The 20,061-nt window shown below is 32.6% G+C and overlaps 1 long non-coding RNA gene across 1 annotated transcript; it reads left to right on the top strand.

Annotated features, from left to right (window-relative positions):
- Positions 1–8,813: 8,813 nt before the first annotated feature.
- On the top strand, positions 8,814–10,968 carry LOC108198997 (uncharacterized). Its single transcript, XR_010284700.1, has 3 exons — positions 8,814–9,199; positions 9,337–9,739; positions 10,597–10,968. It is a non-coding gene; the product is annotated as an uncharacterized LOC108198997 (long non-coding RNA).
- Positions 10,969–20,061: the final 9,093 nt, after the last annotated feature.

A 20,061-nucleotide genomic window follows, 5' to 3' on the forward strand; every position in this document is an offset into this window, starting at 1 on the left:
GAATCCGTGATTGCTTACAAGATTGGTTTTCACTAGAAAGGAATTCTAGCAGTCAATCAATTGCTTAAGAGATCACCCTTGAATTCCAACCATTCCTTACTCCAAGTCAAAACAGTAAATTGTGATGAAGCTTGAGAATCTTTAAGATTATCGATATCATTATCAATGGAAGAAATGGTAGAAGAATCTGTATATAAAGTGAAGGTAGAAGCAGAGAGGAGCTAAACTACATGCTTGCATAGAATCCATGAACAGAGAATAATCAAACCTAGTCTTGTATAAAGTATCTGTATTGACTTTTGTTTCCAAGTTGTACTAGTTTCGCTTGTCATCTTGTTCAAAGAGCTTTCAGAACACATGTTTAAGACTCGAAATTTTATATGTTGGCCGTCCGAAGTTTCCTTTTAGAAATTGTCAGAGGTCTTCTTTAATAATTGGCTGAAGTCGAATAACTTATAGCTTGATAATTCTTAATGAGCTTCCTTTTCGATCTTCTCCAGAATGATCCTCCTATTGGATGTAAACTCATCCTTCATTGCCTTTCCAAGAAAATATAAAGCCTTCAACTGTTGCATGTAGATCTCATTAATGGCAATAATAAGACAAATCCTTGGCATGTGATCCCAGATGATCTTGTTTGTAAAAATAAAGATAGTCTTATATAAAATAGCTATTGGTAAAATGGTTTGTTCAACCAATAAGTAGTATTTTAATGGGTTTGGTTTTCATCCATTAACATATTACCTGTAGGCAAAGAAGATAACCTGTCAGTCTTTATTTGGAAGTTTTGAGGATAGAAGTTATTGAATGATATGTCTAAATCCGTTAAATTGTTCTTCGTAGGAAATAAATCTTATATGAAGAAATGGCCATGTGGAAGTAGATGGTCATACAGTGTCATGTTGCACAACCATTGAGACAATAAGTTAGAACCGAGTTATAAGAAGTAAGCCCCCGTATCTCTGCATTATGAGTGTTGCATTAATAGTTGTACTCATAGGTTTTGCATCTTGGATGGATGCATCTTTCACATGTGGTTGTCTTGATTTTCCGCTGAACTGCTTGAGCCTGTAACTAAATTAGGTAATATTTGGGTGAGTAATATACATTGGCATCACCCTCAAATCCTGGCACCTATGCAGGTGCACCATTTGAAAGTGGATTTGTACATGAAGCATTGGACTCTTGATTGGTAGTTGGTCTCACATTTTCAACATCCATTAAGATGCATCTTCAACTATGTTTGTAAGGGACTGTGGTTCTTTTTGAACCTACATTGAAATTGCAGTGAATTTGGGTGGCTCCCCCTGGGGATGACCACTCCCAAACCATGAACCATGTGAGGGTATAAACTTGAATGTGTAATTTCTTGGGGTCTGAACTAAAGAGTTCTGGACCCCCATGTTTGTAATGTTGTCATCAAGGTCGTCTGCCTTGTATGCAGCCGCTCACTATCTTTATATGTAGGTTTTTGAGTGGTGGATAAGGTATCTTGAACCATATTGTCACATGATTTTCGCAAAACAAGAGAATATAAATATTTTTGTTATTCATAAGAAGAAAAAGAAATTAAGACTTGAGATAAGTGGAAATAATGTTGATGTTTGGCAAATCCCCTTGAATTGAACTGTGTAACCATCATTAAAATTTCAAGCATGTATTCACTTATCAATTAATATTGATGAGGTAATGGCACATCAGTTTTAATTCCATTTCTTTATTTTTAGGTCACGAATAAAAGTCAAGAATCATTAACATCTTATTTATATTAATTATGATAAATAAACGGCAGCCGCAAGATTCGAGCAATATGGTTATCAAGTGTCCGAAAGATTCTATGGGTTTTCATTAGATTTATATAAAAGATTATTAAAGAAAGAAATATTTAGTAAAATATTTAGATAGAGAATAGAAAATAAATAATTGAAGTACAGAATATTGAGTTGAATAAGAATGTTGTAGCGACGTTATTATTATCTTAGCAGTGACACGATAAATATGATTATTTATAAATAATAATAAGAAACAATAACAATAATAGTAATAGAAAGGGAGAGAGAAAGGAAGTTTGGATTTTAGAAGGTTAAATTCTTAATATATTATAAGAAATGGGATTAACAAATAAATGAAAGAGAAGTCCTTAAAAATAAATTATCTAAACTTTCTCTTATAAAAACCATTAAAATGATTTGTTAATCATAATCAAAGGAGTTAGAAAGAAATTGAGAGAGAGAAGCAAGAAGAAAGAAAGGAATAAGGAGAGAGGAAAAGAGAAAGGAAAACAATGAAGAAATTAGAAGCTACAAATCGAAGTTAGAATGCCTACAAAGCCGGCTAAGCCGGCTATTGAGGGGTGCAAACAGCTCAATTGAACAGGGTCTCAATATTTTTAGAGTCCCCAAATATTTGTGTCTCAATCATAGATATTTAATATATGAGCAAAAACTAGAAGTAGGGCCCATATCAAAACTTTTCATCTTTGAAATTTACACCTTGTTTATGAAAATATATCATCTCTATATTTTTCTATTAATATCATCTAGTTCTTTTCGTATGAAAAATTTATTATCGTTATAAGAAAAAGAAAATTAAAATTTTGATATTATATTATGGGCCCAACTTTTTTATATAGCACAGGGCCCCTTAAATGTTTAAGACGGGCCTGAATGCCTAAATATTCACAATTACATCATAAAACTAGAAGTATTATTTTCTTGATCTATTATCTGCCTAGCTAAAAGAAACTAGAAGATTGATCCTCACTAATCTCAATGGCATGATAAAATTCTCACATAGTACACCAGAAATATTATTAAGTATAAGCCCATTACACTGATAGCATGGGTTTGGGTGATTCGAAACATATATGGATAATAATTGTATGTTTAAATATTTATAATAAAAAGCATGTCTCATGGTCACAAAATATGAGAAGGATTTTTGGGTATTAACCTCGTATGATCTCGATTATGAGTTGAGTAATATTTGAGAATTAGTTTCTAATGAGTTAGGTATTTTTGAATTAGATTCTTATCCAGTTAACTTTGAGATGACTATATATATAGTCATATTGTGTTTGTTATGTGTGATCAAGATTTAGATTTAGTTATCGCTCGAGAACGAATGCATGCTTAAGTATTGTTAGGCTTGAGTATCCAAGTTCGATTGATTGTATTATTGATAACAGTTTTGATAATAATACAAGTTTTTAGGTGAGTTTTTCGTGTCATATATTTTTGTGTGGCGCTTTGCATTATAAGTTGAATCTCGACTTTTTAACATTGAAAATTTAGATAATTATACCAGATAACTTGAGAATTACTCCCTTAATTCTTGTATATCAACTTTTTGGTACGTTGATTAAAGTGCATTGACTGTTTTTAAATTTTTTTCTGAATAAAAATATCACATCAATACTTTTATTCACAAAAAAAATATTCGAAATAATATATATAGCTACGTGGTCAAAAGACCTTAAAATGTCAACTAATAAAAATTAAAAAAACAAATGCTTAAAAATGGATGAGTACTATTAGCTTATAAAATTATCAATTCTATAAAGTAAAACCAATAGTAAAAATATAACATTGTAAATTCAAATGATATTTAAAAGTAAATGAAAAACACAAGGCTATAAAGTAAAAATTAACTATATGGAGAAATTATCACAATTTGACCCTTAAAAGGAATGTCATGTTTTCGGGTCTCATCTTCAATTTAAACCTTGCACTTAAAAAAACAAACTAGAAATTATTTTTATCAAAAAATAAACTAGAAATTATTATTCTCTCATAAACCGAAAAACTTAGGTAGAAAATAGAATGACCATTCCTTTAGTGTTTACAACCACTTATTAATAACCTACAAAAAAAAAAGTGGTCTCCTTGTATCTATTCCATGTCATATTTTGAAAGGCTTGATGCACTTTTAACCCTCAATGTTTGGGGATGTGTAGCAATGAGGCCTCAATGTTTCAACTCTGTTGATTCAACCCTCCAAATAGGATTAAAAGGGCACTTAGCCATTTTGAAAACTAAAACATGTAAATTCAATGATCCATTTACTTCCTAGTTCTTAGTTATATTTAAAAAATATAGCATTGCATTTCAAATGATTAAGTAAATAAAAAACACAAGCTTCAAGTAAACATCATCCACAAAATTTAACACAACTTGACTCTTTAAAGGAATGTCATGTTTTTCCACCTCAGATTAAATCTTGCACGTGCACTTTAAAAAACAAACTAAAAATTATTATTCTTTCATAAACAGAAAAAACTTATGGCGAAAATTGAAGGACCATTCCTTCAATGTTTACAACCACCCATGGATAACCTACAAAAAATGTGGTCTCTTTGTATGTATTTTATGACATTTTGAAAACTAAAACATTTAAATTCAGATAATCCATTTTCTGAGAAACTAATGCACCACTCTTAAACTATCTGTAAAATCATCTTGCCTTGGTGACCATGAGATTACTAAGAACTAGGAAGTAAGTCGTCGCCAATAAAGTGAAGAGAAAGGCCAGCATCCATGGTTCCAAAAGCCTTGTGAATCTCTGTCATCTTCTCAGGAGGAAGAGTCTGCATATCTTGAACGCGTGAGAAAATTGCACTAAGCTCATTAATTAAGGGTTTTGAATTTCGGAGTTTTCCACATAGTTCAGACGTCTGACCAGCCAACTTATGTCAAATCCCCATCTCTGCAAGTCAGAAAATAATGCCCTGTACTCGGTGATCATGGCGGCAGTGACATCAGCTACTGCGGTGTTCATATACGAGGTCAGATGGGTACTCTTTTGTAATCCGCTCAAGTAGGCTTACATACACTGACTTAACCTCATGACCCCTCCAAAGCCTAAAACCACTGGTTTCCCTTGAAGAGCTTGCTTGAGCATTGCCTGCTCTGGCAACAGGTTCTCGAAGCAAAGCTTTCCAACCTGGCAGCGAAACCAAATCCGATTCGGGATTGAAATGATACTGAAATAAATACCAAACCCAGGTGAATAAACATTCATATCAAATGCTTCATAATTCTGAAATACACACACATTGATATCATATGCTTCATAGTTACGATAAATCTTGGGCCAGAATTAATTAGCAACAAATCAGCCTTTGTACATAACACATATTAACTGAAGTCCTGCACAAATAACGTTACTAATCTACAAAGGGTTCTGGAGAAGAAAGAAGAATATTCAATCTTTTCTTTTTCTTTTACTCAGTTGCCATATGAGAGAAAATATTGATAAACCGATTTGGAATTAACCATAAAAGCAAATAAGAGGATGTTAAAGGAAAAAGAATGTTCTTGAAAATAGCTACACTTTCCATATGGAACTATTTGAATTAGATTTCGGCCTGCCTAGCTAAATAAAAGGTTTTGTGAAACAGATATCCTAAAATAGGTTGATTATCTTTTGGCTAGATCCACTAGGTCAAAATGAGACATATATCAGGCTTACTACGTTATGAATCAACTGAAAACTATTTATTCTGTTAAAAAAAAAAACTGAAAACTATTTATGAAGAGATCATCATAGTCAGCCGTCAAGGGTACAATATTGCTACATGTTAAGCAGGGCAAACGTGTATACATAAAGGTGATATACGTGTGTACAATATTACCAATTCCGTTACGTTTCACGCCAACATTAGCGACGGCTTGGATTTTGTTGGTAAACTACCGTCGGTAAAATGTTCGAAAAACGTCATAAGCATCACTGCCCGGTTTCCTCTTGCTATTCATTATTATTCCGTCCGCAGTTAACACGTACGGGATGTGCTTCCGTTGCAAAATTTCATTACAATACGCGATTATTCTTGCTGGTCCAAAGGAGGATGACCCTTATTCTCCAGAAATTCAGAACCTTCTTCAGGTGGACCAAGTTCTCACTGCTATGGGGTTTGCAGACCCTCCTGCCCCAGACCTGTCTGCTGCAACAAAGAAAAGTTCGTCGGTGCTCCAGCATCTAATTCATCTGTGGATCTCTCCTCAAGCTCTCGATCGAGCTCACAATCTCAGTTATTTAATTTCAGTCTCCTTTATGTATTTTGTCTCGGACCATCTTACATAGATGCAAAGGTTGCTAATGTTGGCTATATGCCTTTTTGTAGGGTGTTTGCACCCTTTTGTAAGCTTCTCCGAGATTCTAATATATCAATTTCACTACAACAAAACTGGAATCAGACAACACTAATCAGACAACGGACGCTGAAAAAAGCGTTGGCCGAAACAAAGACACGACACTTTTTTTTCGTCCTGGAAAAACTATTGTCTAACACCACGACCTACAACCGTTAAAAAAATGTTGTCTAGTAAATTCAATCAGACAACGGTATCTTAACAGTGGTATTGTGTGATGATGCACAATAGACAACTGTTTTTAGTGCCGATGTGTGAAGAAACTTCAGACAATATTCTGAGAAACCGTTGTTGTAATGAGACAAGTGTTTTGTTTGCTGTGTTCTGAGAAGCGTTGTTTGAGCCTAAGTTAGAACATGGATTCTCTTACAACGGTATAACTTCCGTAACAGTTGTGTCATTTTCAATGATACAACATAGATTCGTATAAAAACCGTTGTCTGTTAGACACTACAGGACAAAAAAAACCTTTTTACAATAAGACAAAATTTACTTTTGATTAGTATTGTTAAAAAAACATACAAAATAAACATAAAAGTTTTTGATTTTTTTTATACATGACTAATATTGTTAGTTCTCAACATCCGTACGGTTAGATCACCGAAAAAAATATTTATCAATTAGTATAGAGCTAATCTTTTACATAACAAAGATTCCATCCAGTACTTTCTGAATTGTTAACATAGAACACATACCAATATTTCGTCCGAAGTAAAAGTTGCCTTGGTATTACAAATGAACAATACATATGTGCATATATACATAATATAACTATATTTTTATTAGTTAAAAAGTATAAAAATAAGAATTGATCAAGGAAATGCGAATTTTTAACTCATAAAAGTGAAAATTTATTATACAACGGTTTTCTTCCCATAAACCGTAGTCTACAGTACTTTTATACAACGGATTTTCCCTTAAGCTTTGTTTGAGCCTAATTTAGGCAATGGTTTTCTCTTACAACGGTATAACTTCCGTAACAGTTGTGTCACTTTCAATGTGACAACATAGGTGCGTATAAAAACCGTTGTCTGTTAGACACTATAGGACAAAAAACACCTTTTTACAATAAGACAAAATTTACGTTTGATTAATATTGTTAAAAAAACATACAAAATATACATAAAAGTTTTTGATATTTTTAATACATGACTAATATTGTTATTTCTCGACATCCGTACGGTTAGATCACCGAAAAAAATATTTATCAATTATTATAAAGCTAATCTTATACATAACAAAGATTCCATCCAGTACTTTCTGAATTGTTAACATAGAACACATACCAATACTTACATCGAAGTAAAATTTGCCTTGGTATTACAAATGAACAATACATATTTGCATATATGCATAATATAACTATATTTTTTTAGTTAAAAAGTATAAAAATAAGAATTGATCAAGGAAATGCGAATTTTTAACTCATAAAAGTGAAAATTTATTATACAACGGTTTTCTTCCCATAAACCGTTGTCTACTGTACTTTTATACAACCGATTTTCCCTTAAGCGTTGTTTGAGCCTAATTTAGGCAATGGTTTTCTCTTACAACGGTATAACTTCCATAACAGTTGTGTCACTTTCAATGACACAACATAAGTGCGTATAAAAACCGTTGTCTGTTAGACACTACAGGACAAAAAACACCTTTTTACAATAAGACAAAATTTATGTTTGATTAGTATTATTAAAAAAATATACAAAATAAACATAAAAGTTTTTGATATTTTTAATACATGACTAATATTGTTATTTCTCGACATCCGTACGGTTAGATCATCGAAAAATATATTTATCAATTAATAAAGAGCTAATCTTATACATAACAAAGATTCCATCCAGTACTTTCTGAATTGTTAACATAGAACACATACCAATACTTACATCCGAACTACAAAATTATTTTTATTGTCCAAATGAACAATATATATTTGCATATATGCATAATATAAATATATGTTTTAAAATTAATACAATGGTAATCCCAAAACTAATTACTAATTAATAACTAATAAAGTGCTTATCGTATATAAAACAAAATTTCTATTGTGTACTTCCTAAATTTTAACGTTAAAGACATACTAATACTATTTTGTAATATTTTTCAATTATTAATATTATATAAATAACAAAAAATTACTCAAAACAAAATAAGCACATCTATCTAGGTGAAAAAATGAGCCTGGTGATTCTCCCCAAAACAACAATTAGTAACCATAAAAATATTCAGTTATTTATATTTCAATTATATTTGACTCTTAAAATATTTTAGTTTCAACTAATTTATATTTCAGTATATAATATGTAATATGTAATAATATTACATAATTTTATTATAATATATATTAATAACTGAATTTTTTGGTGGTTACTGATTGTTTATATTAATTTAAATTATTTTGTTTACCAGACACAATATCCTACTATATTCTTGCTAAAAGATCGTATAAGATAAATATAAAATATTTATTTTTAATATTATTAAATTATCATATACTTAAAATTCTATTTTTAATGATATTTCGATAATCAACTATAAATAAATATTTAAAACATTCATTTTTTTCATAATTCAACTAGACAATATATTAAAATATAATAATACAATTTTTTATTTTAAACTTTCCAGCTGAACCATTTCATTCCCCTGCATAAGTTTTCGTTTCCCCCCTTCAGCATTAACCCTAATTTTGATTTCCCCCCTTATCTTTCTCTCCAAACTCCAATCGGCAGGTCGACGGCCTTCCCCCTTTATGCTTCTCTCTCTCAGATGTCTCTCTTCTCTTCTCTTCTCTCTCTGACCATCTAGCTTTATTCTCTTCTCTCTGTCCAATATTCTCTCTCGTTGTCTCTCTTCTCTGTCCGGCTCTCTCTTCTCTTCTCTGTAGTTGTCTCTCTTCTCTTTATCCTCTTGTTTTCTTGTTTTTCTTCTTCACTTTGTGTTGGAGTAGCCCTGTGCCTAGAGGGAGTGGCCTTTTTTGGCAGAAGCTTGAGGTTCATCAGAAGCACTTAAATCGACTCAACAAGCCCCCCATCAAATCCATTCAGGTCATATCTTTACATCTACTCACATTTTTATGTATGTATTTAGCATTTGTGTCACATTTGTTTTTGCATTTGTATAGTATTTTGATTTTGTTTATAGGAAAGTATAGTTCTTAATTGGTGTTGTTTTGAATGAGCAGAGCCCAGATGGGGATACCATTTACTTTATTCCAATCTCACATCAGCCTGCTTTTGAACACCTTCTCCTTAAGGATCAGAATATCTAGGCCCCCTTTTTAATTTTTGAGAAAATGTGCTTAAAGAGATGACATTTTGAGAGCAAGCTCAGTTAAAGATATGATAAAAAGAAGCATAGATTTCTTTATTTATTTTCATCCCCCTCATCTCTCTCTCTCTGTTCTGTTTTTTTGTAAGGGGGGCTATTTTATTGTTTAGTTTTGACTTTCCGGAGTAGCTGCCTTGTTTGAATCTGCCGGAATGATGCTCCTCCACCAGAATCCAGGAGGAGCTCTAGATGCTGCTGCTGTTGTATTGCTCACTCTTTTCACTCCCTCTAGCCGCACCTCTTCTTCATTTCTGCCGGTATGCATTTTCAGCTTCATATGTGTTTATAAATATATGTGTCATTCATATATGATATGTGTTCTTGATTATGTGTATCAACATTCATTGGCCTTCAGTGTTATCTTTCTCTATATTGGTTGTGTTTGTTTTCTTATTAGATTATGGGTTGTTGGGAATTCTTTTTCTTCTTATAGATTTATGTAGTATTTGCGATCTGTGATTATTTTTTTTGTTAGTTTTTACTCTAACATGCGTGAGAGTTTTAGGTTAGGTGAGATTTTTGTGATAGATGATTAGTTTGTGTAGAAATTAAATTACCTTATAATTATTAATAGTATGGCAGTTAAGGTTTGAGTTATACTACTTAATTGTGGTCAAAGGCAGTAGATTAAGACATGTAAAAGATATGAGTAAGTCTGATTAGATAACAAACTGGGAATTTACTAAAATTGGCAATTGACAAATACGAACAATTTAAGCACACTATTCGAATCATCAAGGACGATAATTTTAGTAATGGACTAAGCTTGAATTGACCGACTTCATTCATGTGCAAAGTCGTAACAACTAGAAACGCTTGAACGTAATTAAGAAGACTTGGAGTTTTTAAGTGTGGGTGCACTGATAACCTAGGTTTTTCTTTGTCATAAGGGCCAAAAGTTGGGGAATTGTGCTTCTAATAGCTGACTTTGTGATCATCTTGTGCATGAATTTAATGCCATAAAACCGAGACATATGAACCTGCTTAAGAGTGTTGTTCTCTGACAAACTGTGTGTAAGAGTAAAGAGTTGCCTGAGCTGCATATTTGGTTGTGGTTTATCTGAATTTTGTATGGTAAAAACTTCATGTGCTCATTTGCTTTATTCATTTTTAGTCAGATGAACAAAAAGCTGCTCTATGGGGGCCTCTGGCCAACCAAGGATGGAAAGCATGTGTCGATTCAGCTACTGGCCCTAGTATTAAATGGAGTTGTCGTCAAGAAGACAACAAATACGGAGTAGATCTTAAAGCCCTATTGTCTAACACTAGGAGTTATTATTTTTCTTGCAACAATTATGGAGGTCAAACTCCAATAAGCTGCTCTATCTTGCAAAGGGCTTTCTGTTGGCTTCTATCTACTCTATATAGGCTCTTGTTAATTGTGTGAAACAAATTTTTGTATGTGATTGTACGTTGTTACTATAGTTGGTAATAAAAACTTTTGTTACTAATTTATGGCTTGTTAATTATATTCTTCAGCATGATTTGATTAGGTTATGTAAAACCATTGTGTGACATAACTAAATACAAAAGGAAAAGAAAAAGAAAACAGTTGTCTTATGCCCTACAAACAACACAATTTTAAGAATAAAATCGTTGTCTAAGACATATACAAATAAGTATATAGTAGTAACAAACCATTGTCTAAATCAACATTATTCAAGCATTTGGAACAAAAACCGTTGTAGAAGAGCTTTCACACAATTGTTTCATCAAATAAACTATTGTTATAAGGAGCCTTACACAAGTGACCACTACTCTAAGCCCGTTGTACAAGGTGGTAAAACACGAGCCTATATAACTCAAACAATCTTGTCTGATACTCTTATTAACAAGTAAATATATCCACAAACTGTTGTGGATAGTCCTAATAACAACACAAATTCGAAATATGACTGTTGTTGTGAAATGTTTATAACAACACTTTGTTAAACTTATCTGTTGTTGTTTCTGGGTGTAACACAACACGCTGTTAAACATAAACCGTTGTGTTTCTTGATCTCACACAACGGTCGGTACCGTTGTCTGAGGCGTGTATCAGACGGCATCGCAATAGACCACGGTTTTTCTTGGTATCAGACAACGGGCAAAAACGCTTGTCTGATGCTGTTTTCCTTGTAGTGTTTGCTTATAAAAAATAATGCTTCAGATGGTGTCACCTATTTTCATCGGGCCGGATAACTGTTGATACCATCAACTTGATTGCAGCTGGCCAAGGCTAATGTGTCACCAAGTGTCCATATATCTAGTTAAAATATACTAACCTGGGACTCAATTTAATGAAAATTTCTGCTTCGTAATATACAATATGTGCTTGCAGAGCATTCCACCAAACTCAAACCTGGAACAAGTACACTTAAATTACATGTCAATATGATTTACCTCAACATTGTGATAGCAGACACATTGATTAAATTCATAGTAAACCTCATATACAGTGAGATCACCCTTCTTCTGCAATTTCTCATGCCAACAAAAAATGATTTGTTTAAATTCTAATTTCATAAAACCTTCAAATACATTTCTTGCGTAAACTTTGGCTTCGTGCACCTCTAAAGGGAGTAACTTAGTCAAATCAGGATGAGTTTTCATAGAGACTAAATCTTCGTGTGGCAGGTGCGTCCACGTGGCTCCAGCTGGCAGTGTAGGACCCGGACGAGCGATTTTTTTGCAGCTGAGAAAACCGACCACCGGGACGGTCGGTTTTATGCCATAAACACGACCAATATGTCATAATCGACCAGGTTAAAACCCACCACCATTATTGTTGGTCGGTTATAACCCTAAAACCGATAGTTTTAAGGCTAAACGGCCGTTTTTGATGGTCGGTTTTGTACTTTTTTTTTAGTGAATTTCCACTTCGATCATAGAGTTCTTTATCATGTTGCTCTATAAAATATGACAAAGGTGTCATACTATTGACATATCCATCAAAATAGGTACTCATACTTTGATCACTTCTAGAACTAGCTTTCATGCCTATAGGATTGAAAATTATGAAAACCAATACATATGCAAGATGTAATGACATAGAAAATATAACTTTTAAAAGTATACTATTTGCAAACCTATGAAAAATGTGTCACGCAAATAAGCTTTTATCCAATGACGCTGTTGCCCATACATACTCTCCACGTACCCACTTCTAAGATTTCATTTCAGTCTTCTGTTTCCTGGTTAATGGTTCTTCATAACAATATTTATACTTTTCAATTGATGTATACCAATATTGAGCAGGATCTTCAACTGTCGCTTTATTTCGCCCAAGTCAAGTTCTGGGTTGTATGCACAACCTAAAGACCAAGATGCTTATTTTCATGAAGAGCAAGGTGCAAAGTACAATATTTTGGGAATACCTGTGCAATAACATTTCTGATGGCTCGATCTTGATCATTAATAATTGCTCTGGATACACGCCCCACATACAATTTAACCACCGCCTAAATAATCATATTAAAGTTTTATCTTTTCCATCCGCCAATAAAGCACACCCAAATAGGATAGATGGCGTATGGTGGTTTACATCAATAAATGGAGCAAACGGCAATGAAAAATTATTTGTTTTATATGTAACATCAAATACAATTACATCATGAAACTACAAGTATGGTTTTCTTGTCAATCATCTGCCCAAAAAACACCGGGACAAAACTAGGTAGTTTAGGCAAGTAACAGTAGGAATATATCTAAAGTTAACTTTAGAAGCCCTCTACCGGAAAAAATGTACATAGTACGCAAAGAATATAATATCGAAAATTCAGATGACAATACAAGATAACTTGAGAAGCTCTCTACCGGCAAAAAATTACATAGTACACGAAGAATATAATATCCAAAATTCATATGACAATGCAAGATAACTTGAGAATTACTCTCATAGTTCTTGTATATCAACTTTTTGGCACGTTTAATAAAATGCATTGGATACATAGTTAAAAATATTATTTTCTATTTTTGAATTAAAATATTTACATCAATATTTTTATTCACAAAAAACAAAAGTTCGAAATAATATTTATAGTTATATGATCAAAACACCTTAATATGTGTGCTAAATAAAATCAAAAAACAAATACTTAAAAATCGAGGAGTACTCCTCAGTTTTTAAGTATTAGATTATAAATTATCAATTTTATAACGTAAAATCAATTTAAAAAATATATAGCATTGCATTTCAAATGATTAAGTAAATAAAAAGCACAAGTTTCAAGTAAAAACCATCCACAAAAATTAACACAATTAAACTCTTTAAAGGAATGTCATGTTTTCCCACCCCAGCTCCAATTTAAATCTTGAACGTGCACTTTAAAAAAACAAACTAAAAATTATTATTCTTTCATAAACAAAAAAAACTTATGGCGAAAATTGAAGGAACATTCCTTCGGTGTTTAATTACAACCATCCATTAATAACCTACAAAAAATGTGGTCTCTTTGTATGTATTTTATGACATTTTGAAAACTAAAACATTTAAATTCAGATAATCCATTTCTGAGAAACTAATGCACCACTCTTAAACTATCTGTAAAATCATCTTGCCTTGGTGACCATAAGATAACTAAGAACTAGGAAGTAAGTCGTCGCCAATAAAGTGGAGAGAAAGGCCAGCATCCATGGTTCCAAAAGCCTTGTGAATCTCTGTCATTTTCTCAGGAGGGAGAGTCTGCATATCATGAATGCGAGAGAAAATTGCATGAAGCTCATTAATTAAGGGTTTTGAATTTCGGAGTTCTTCCACATAGTTCAGACGTCTGACCAGCCAACTTATGTCAAATCCCCATCTCTGCAAGTCAGAAAATAATGCCCTGTACTCCGTGATCATGGCGGCACTGACATCAGCTACTGCGGTGTTCATATAATAGGTCACTGTTGTGCAAAACACATTCAACATCATAGTCTGAATGACATTGACTTTGGAAGTGATGTGCTTCAGAGTATCTGGGTACTCTTTTGTAATCCGCTCAAGTAGGCTTACATACACTGACTTAACCTCATGACCCCTCCAAAGCCTAAAACCACTGGTTTCCCTTGAAGAGCTTGCTTGAGCATTGCCTGCTCTGGCAACAGGTTCTCGAAGCAAAGCTTTCCAACCTGGCAGCGAAACCAAATCCGATTCGGGATTGAAATGATACTGAAATAAATACCAAACTCAGGTGAATAAACATTCATATCAAATGCTTCATAATTCTGAAATACACACACATTCATATCATATGCTTCATAGTTACAATAAATCTTGGGCCAGAATTAATTAGCAACAAATCAGCCTTTGTAAATAACACTATATTAACTGAAGTCCTGCACAAATAACATTACTAATTTACAAGGGTCCTGGAGAAGAAAGCAAAATATTCACTCTTTTCTCTATCTTTTACTCGTGGCCATATAGATATTAAAAGGTATGTTAATGAAAATATCTACATACAATCCATATGGAAATGTCAAAACTAAAGACAGTGAAAATCAATGAAGCCGAAAACTATTTTTATTACGCCTGCCTAAATAAAAGGTTTCTGCCAATATCATCCATAAATATTAATCATAGTCACATTTTATAATTTAATCATAGCCAAATTATTAAGCAAGATAGCACTTACGTTTCCTACTGCCATAAGGGTAAACTATTCAAAGGTTGAATAGTAAAACTTAAAATTACATTGCTCGGGATTTCAATTAGTTAAACTTTTCGGATATAACAGATTCTTTGGAAATATAACGGCACATATGTATAGCCTTACTATTAAGTAACATGAATTTTATGTGCCTTTGCTTACCTGTGTCAGTCCTGTCACAATGCTGGCTTCTGGAGAACCACCAAGCAGGTAACCTTTCAATGCACCAGATAGACTTGATTGCTGATATCCTTTCGGTAGCTTTAAAAACTTCAAGTTATAAAATGGAGATGGAAAACGTGCCAGAAAGTCAGAGACTGCAATAAGTGCCTAGGAAATAACAATTAAAATTGATCAGAACATAGCAATCAGCAAATAGAACTAATTCAACTGCCAAATATCAAATAAAATCATTGGTCCTAAAGATAAATAAGGACATGATGATTATATACTTGCAAAAATAAATCATCAACGTACCTCAACGGTGTCTAAGTCGAGAGCGAGAATTTTGGCATTACCCAATCCTGGAAACATAAATATAAACCTGTGATAGTACTGTTTTAGGAACTCCAACGGAAACTTAGTTTTGTGTTTAAAACAACCCCTTAGTTTGATATTGACGTTCTCTAACTTGGAACCTCCGCACATAACAGGAAAGATACCAACAGAACTGAAACTACGAAGATTTGGTGCCATAACCACAATGTTACCGGTAAGAGAACTTGTAGTAGTCATGCTGCTGGACCTGAGTTCCAAGTTCAACAATTCGGGACAAGATATAAAGCACTGTTGCTTATTTTTCCTCCGAAATGATAAAGTAAGACTCTGAAGTCTGACAAGAACAGAGAAAAGCTCATTCATATTTGCAGAAAATACAACATCATCCAACTCTAGACTACTCAAAGCTGGCAAATGCCAAACTATTCCCGGCATATCACACCTTGCCAGGCAGAGAACTTTTAAAGTGGGTAAACGAAAAGAATCCGGCAAATAGCAATGATCGAGGCACAGGGTTTCCAATGCGGGCAAGCATGTGAAAAGTGACATCGACAATTCGTGGCTATGATGAGCGCATATCAAATGAAGATTTGTTAAAACAGGCAAACTCCAACAATCTGACCTAAAAAATCCCTCCGATCCAGGTCTCATGGTCAATTTAAGTTCCTTCAACCTAGTAGAATTGAAAATCGACAATGGATAAATATGACACAAATCAACATGCAAGTCATGAACACGGCGGGAAATTGCATACTGCACATAATTTTCAACTAAATCCGGACCAATCGCCTTTTTCACATTGAGTTCCAAATTTAGTATCCGAGACTCATAGTTCCGATTTGTAAAAACCTTGTCAACAAACCTCAAAAATCGAGCTTCTTTCCTGTTAAAATATTTTCCATACCCATCAAATTTAAGAAAAGGAAGAGTTTTCCAGACCAGCTCCCACCTCTTTGATAAAATGCTTGTCTGAACCGCAGTTCTTGTATCGACATTCGACAAAATCTTGTGTATCAGATCATTCGACAAGCTACTGATTCTATCTTCACCTTGTACACTTCCATTACCAGTCCTCATTTTCTTCCTGATCCTGAATTCCATCCGCACAGCTAATTAACCTGAACACAACATAAATCACTGAGAAAAACCCCGAAGATAACATTTTTAATTCCTTTACCCCTAATGATTCAATTTTAAGCTATTTTACATCTGACTCAAAATTGACCCATTTATAAACTCCAACAGCACAATTTGCTAAGACAACATCCGAATATAATATTCTTAATCCCTTACGACAGTAGTTCAATTTTAAGATACTTTATCTTTGACATAAAATTGACCCATTTTTATAAACGAAATGTCCGCAAAACCCCGACACTGTATAAATAAATATTCGATAAACCAATAACATTTTCTATAAATGAATAAAGTTAACCGCCCCCAATCATATCGATTAGTAACATAACACAACATATATCAAACGTTATCAAATTTCAGCACGTTAACAGAAAAAAATCACACGATTAAATAGAGATAAAATCGGGTATTACCACAGAGATAGCATTCTTAATCCTTTACCCCTAGTAATTCAGTTTTAAGCTATCGATTAGTGACAGAACACAAACAAACAGTAAAAATTATTAAATCTCAGCACGTTAACAAAGAAAAAGCACATGATTAAATAGAGATGATATCGGGGATTACCAGAAAGATAGCTAGGAGAGGTGTGAATAGAGAGAATCGAAGCAATTTGAAGGGATGGGACGAAGGGAGAGTGAAGAGAGAGGAGGGTTTATATAGAGATGTTATACGACGAGCAAGAGACGCGACTTTTGGGTTTTGAAAATGACAACTCAGCTTGCTTTTTTAAATTACGAACCAAAGTGTAGTTTAGGCGGAAAGTATGACCTCGTTCGCGACTTTTTCTCTCATGGCCCATGGATTTGGGATTTCCAGAGTTGGGCCTCTTTTATCCATTATTGCAATTGTGGTGTGAATGATTTTTTAAGGGTTTTTTCCTTTTTTTAGAAGATTGCTCGTCTAGATAACTAATGTCAGTGATAGTCATGCTGTTCCTGTTCAGTGATTCGAATTATTATCTATTTACAATAGTTATATCGATAACTGATATTTGTGATAGTTGTGATATTTGGAGATTCAAATTTTTATCTAGTCTAGTTACAAATACTTGAAGAACAAGATAATTGAATGTGATAATCTAATAATAATTGCTGTGATCGATATTCAGCGATTTGAATACTTATCTATTTATAATAACTAGCCTTTAACCTGTGCGAAGCACGGGCGGGAATATAGTTCGTAATTTATTATTTATAATTTAAATTTTAACATCATTTTATTAGTATTTTAGTATTAATAGATTGAATTTTAATTAAATTATATTATTCAACTGACTATATATATATATATATATATATATATATATATATATGTATGTATGTATGTATGTATGTATATATATTAGTACATTTAATTTGAATTTAGTACACGTAGATTTAAAAATAAAAAAAATTAGAAAATTCAAATCTTTTCCAAACATAGCCGATCGTGTAATACCTTTGAAAGATTCAGTAATCTAATCAATCAAATTTCAAACGTAATTTTGTTATCTTGGTTTTTTTGACAACAATAACTTTTAAGATTAGAGTTAGAAAGAGTTATGTAATGGTTCGTGTTTATATTGAAATAGAACACGTTAAAATTAAAAAGAGTTATATGAAAGTTCTTGTTAAAAAAAAAAAATTCAAAATTGTATATTTATAATTTTATTTATAACATCATTATAATTTTTTAATGAAATATTATATGATAATGTATTGTTATGAGTGTTTTTAGTATTTGAAACTGTTTAACAATATAATACTAATAGACTCCACATTTGTAGACTTGTGGTACCAAAAGGAGAGTACCTAACCAAAAAATATAACTAAAACTTTGGATTACAAATTATACCCATGTTGGCTTATTATAGTATAGTATAGATTATAGTCATAACTCATGTTATTTATAGCCGTGATGTTTGACGATTTGCATTTTTATCTATTTATAATAATTGAGGAACAAGACATGAATTCGATAATATAGTGATAACTGATGTGATATTCATTGATTTGGATTTTCTCTATTTATAATAATTATAGCAATATGTTAATGATATCATGATGTACAGTGATTCGAATTTTTATCTATTTATAACGATTAAGGAATAAGATTGTGATAATCTAGTGATAACTGATGTCAATCCGTTGATTCAAATTTTATCTATTTATAAAAATTATAGCGATAAATATTAGTGATAGTCGTGATAACTGACGATTCAAAGTTTTGTCTAATTGTAATAATTAAGGAACAAGATATACTTGAATGTGATAATCTAGTGATAATTGATGTGATATTCGTTGATTCGAATTGTTTCTGTTTATAATAATCATAACAATAACTCATGTTGGTGATAGTCGTAATGTTCGACGACTCGAATTTTTATTTATTTATAATAGTTAAGGAATAGGATTGTGATAATATGGTAATAAATTATGTGATATTAGGTGATTCGAATTTTTATCTATTTATAATAACTAACTTAATAGCCCGTGCAAGGCACGAGCACGTTCTAGATTTTAAATTTTAAGGAAAGACTCTCATTTGGAATCTTTTTCTAAAATGTGTTTAATGCTTTAAAATAATTGAACACAACATTTTAAAAAAAATTGTCATTTTTTGCAATTCATGTCAGGCACTACCACCCACATACTATATTCATATAAAACTATTTATAATACGAATCGTATTTAAATTGCAACTATAAATTGTATTCTTAGTGAAGCCATCTTTCTGAGTAAAGGATCATCTTTGACACTGATCCATAATATGCATAAGACAAGTAGCTATGAAGTGCTTGTAGGCCTTTTAGGCCTGAAATTGAAGGGGAAAGAGGGACACCATTCTACATGTGTCTATTTTTTCACAAAAATCCTATAAACTACACAGCAGATTTTAATTTGTATATGATTTTTTAGTAGTCCGGGTCTTTAGCAACAGGTGAGAGGCTAGAGACGCGAGACCATTGTATACACTTGTCTTGTTTTCACTAAATTCTTGAAAGTTTTGGCAGGCAAAACTGAAAGTAAAGCATCATTAGCCTTTCCCCCAACTGCTGGCCTCGTCCTACCGAAGCCTTTTGCAGGGTCTATTACCTCCACATACCACATTGATTGCAGCACTTGTAAGGTTTAAACGGCTTAAAATTTTACTTAGCTAATATAAATAACTTTTTACCCTAAGCCTCTTTTGGGGTCTATTACCTCCGGATACCACATTATTGAATTTGTAAAGTTTAAGCCGCTTAAAATTCGACTTGACTAATATATAAATGACTTTTTAATTACCCTCAGCAACAACTCCCCTCAATCCCAATCCCAAGTATATCTCATGTCTAATTTTTATGAAGC

Source organism: Daucus carota, chromosome 1 (assembly GCF_001625215.2).
Source record: "Daucus carota subsp. sativus chromosome 1, DH1 v3.0, whole genome shotgun sequence".
Taxonomy (NCBI): Eukaryota; Viridiplantae; Streptophyta; class Magnoliopsida; order Apiales; family Apiaceae; genus Daucus; species Daucus carota.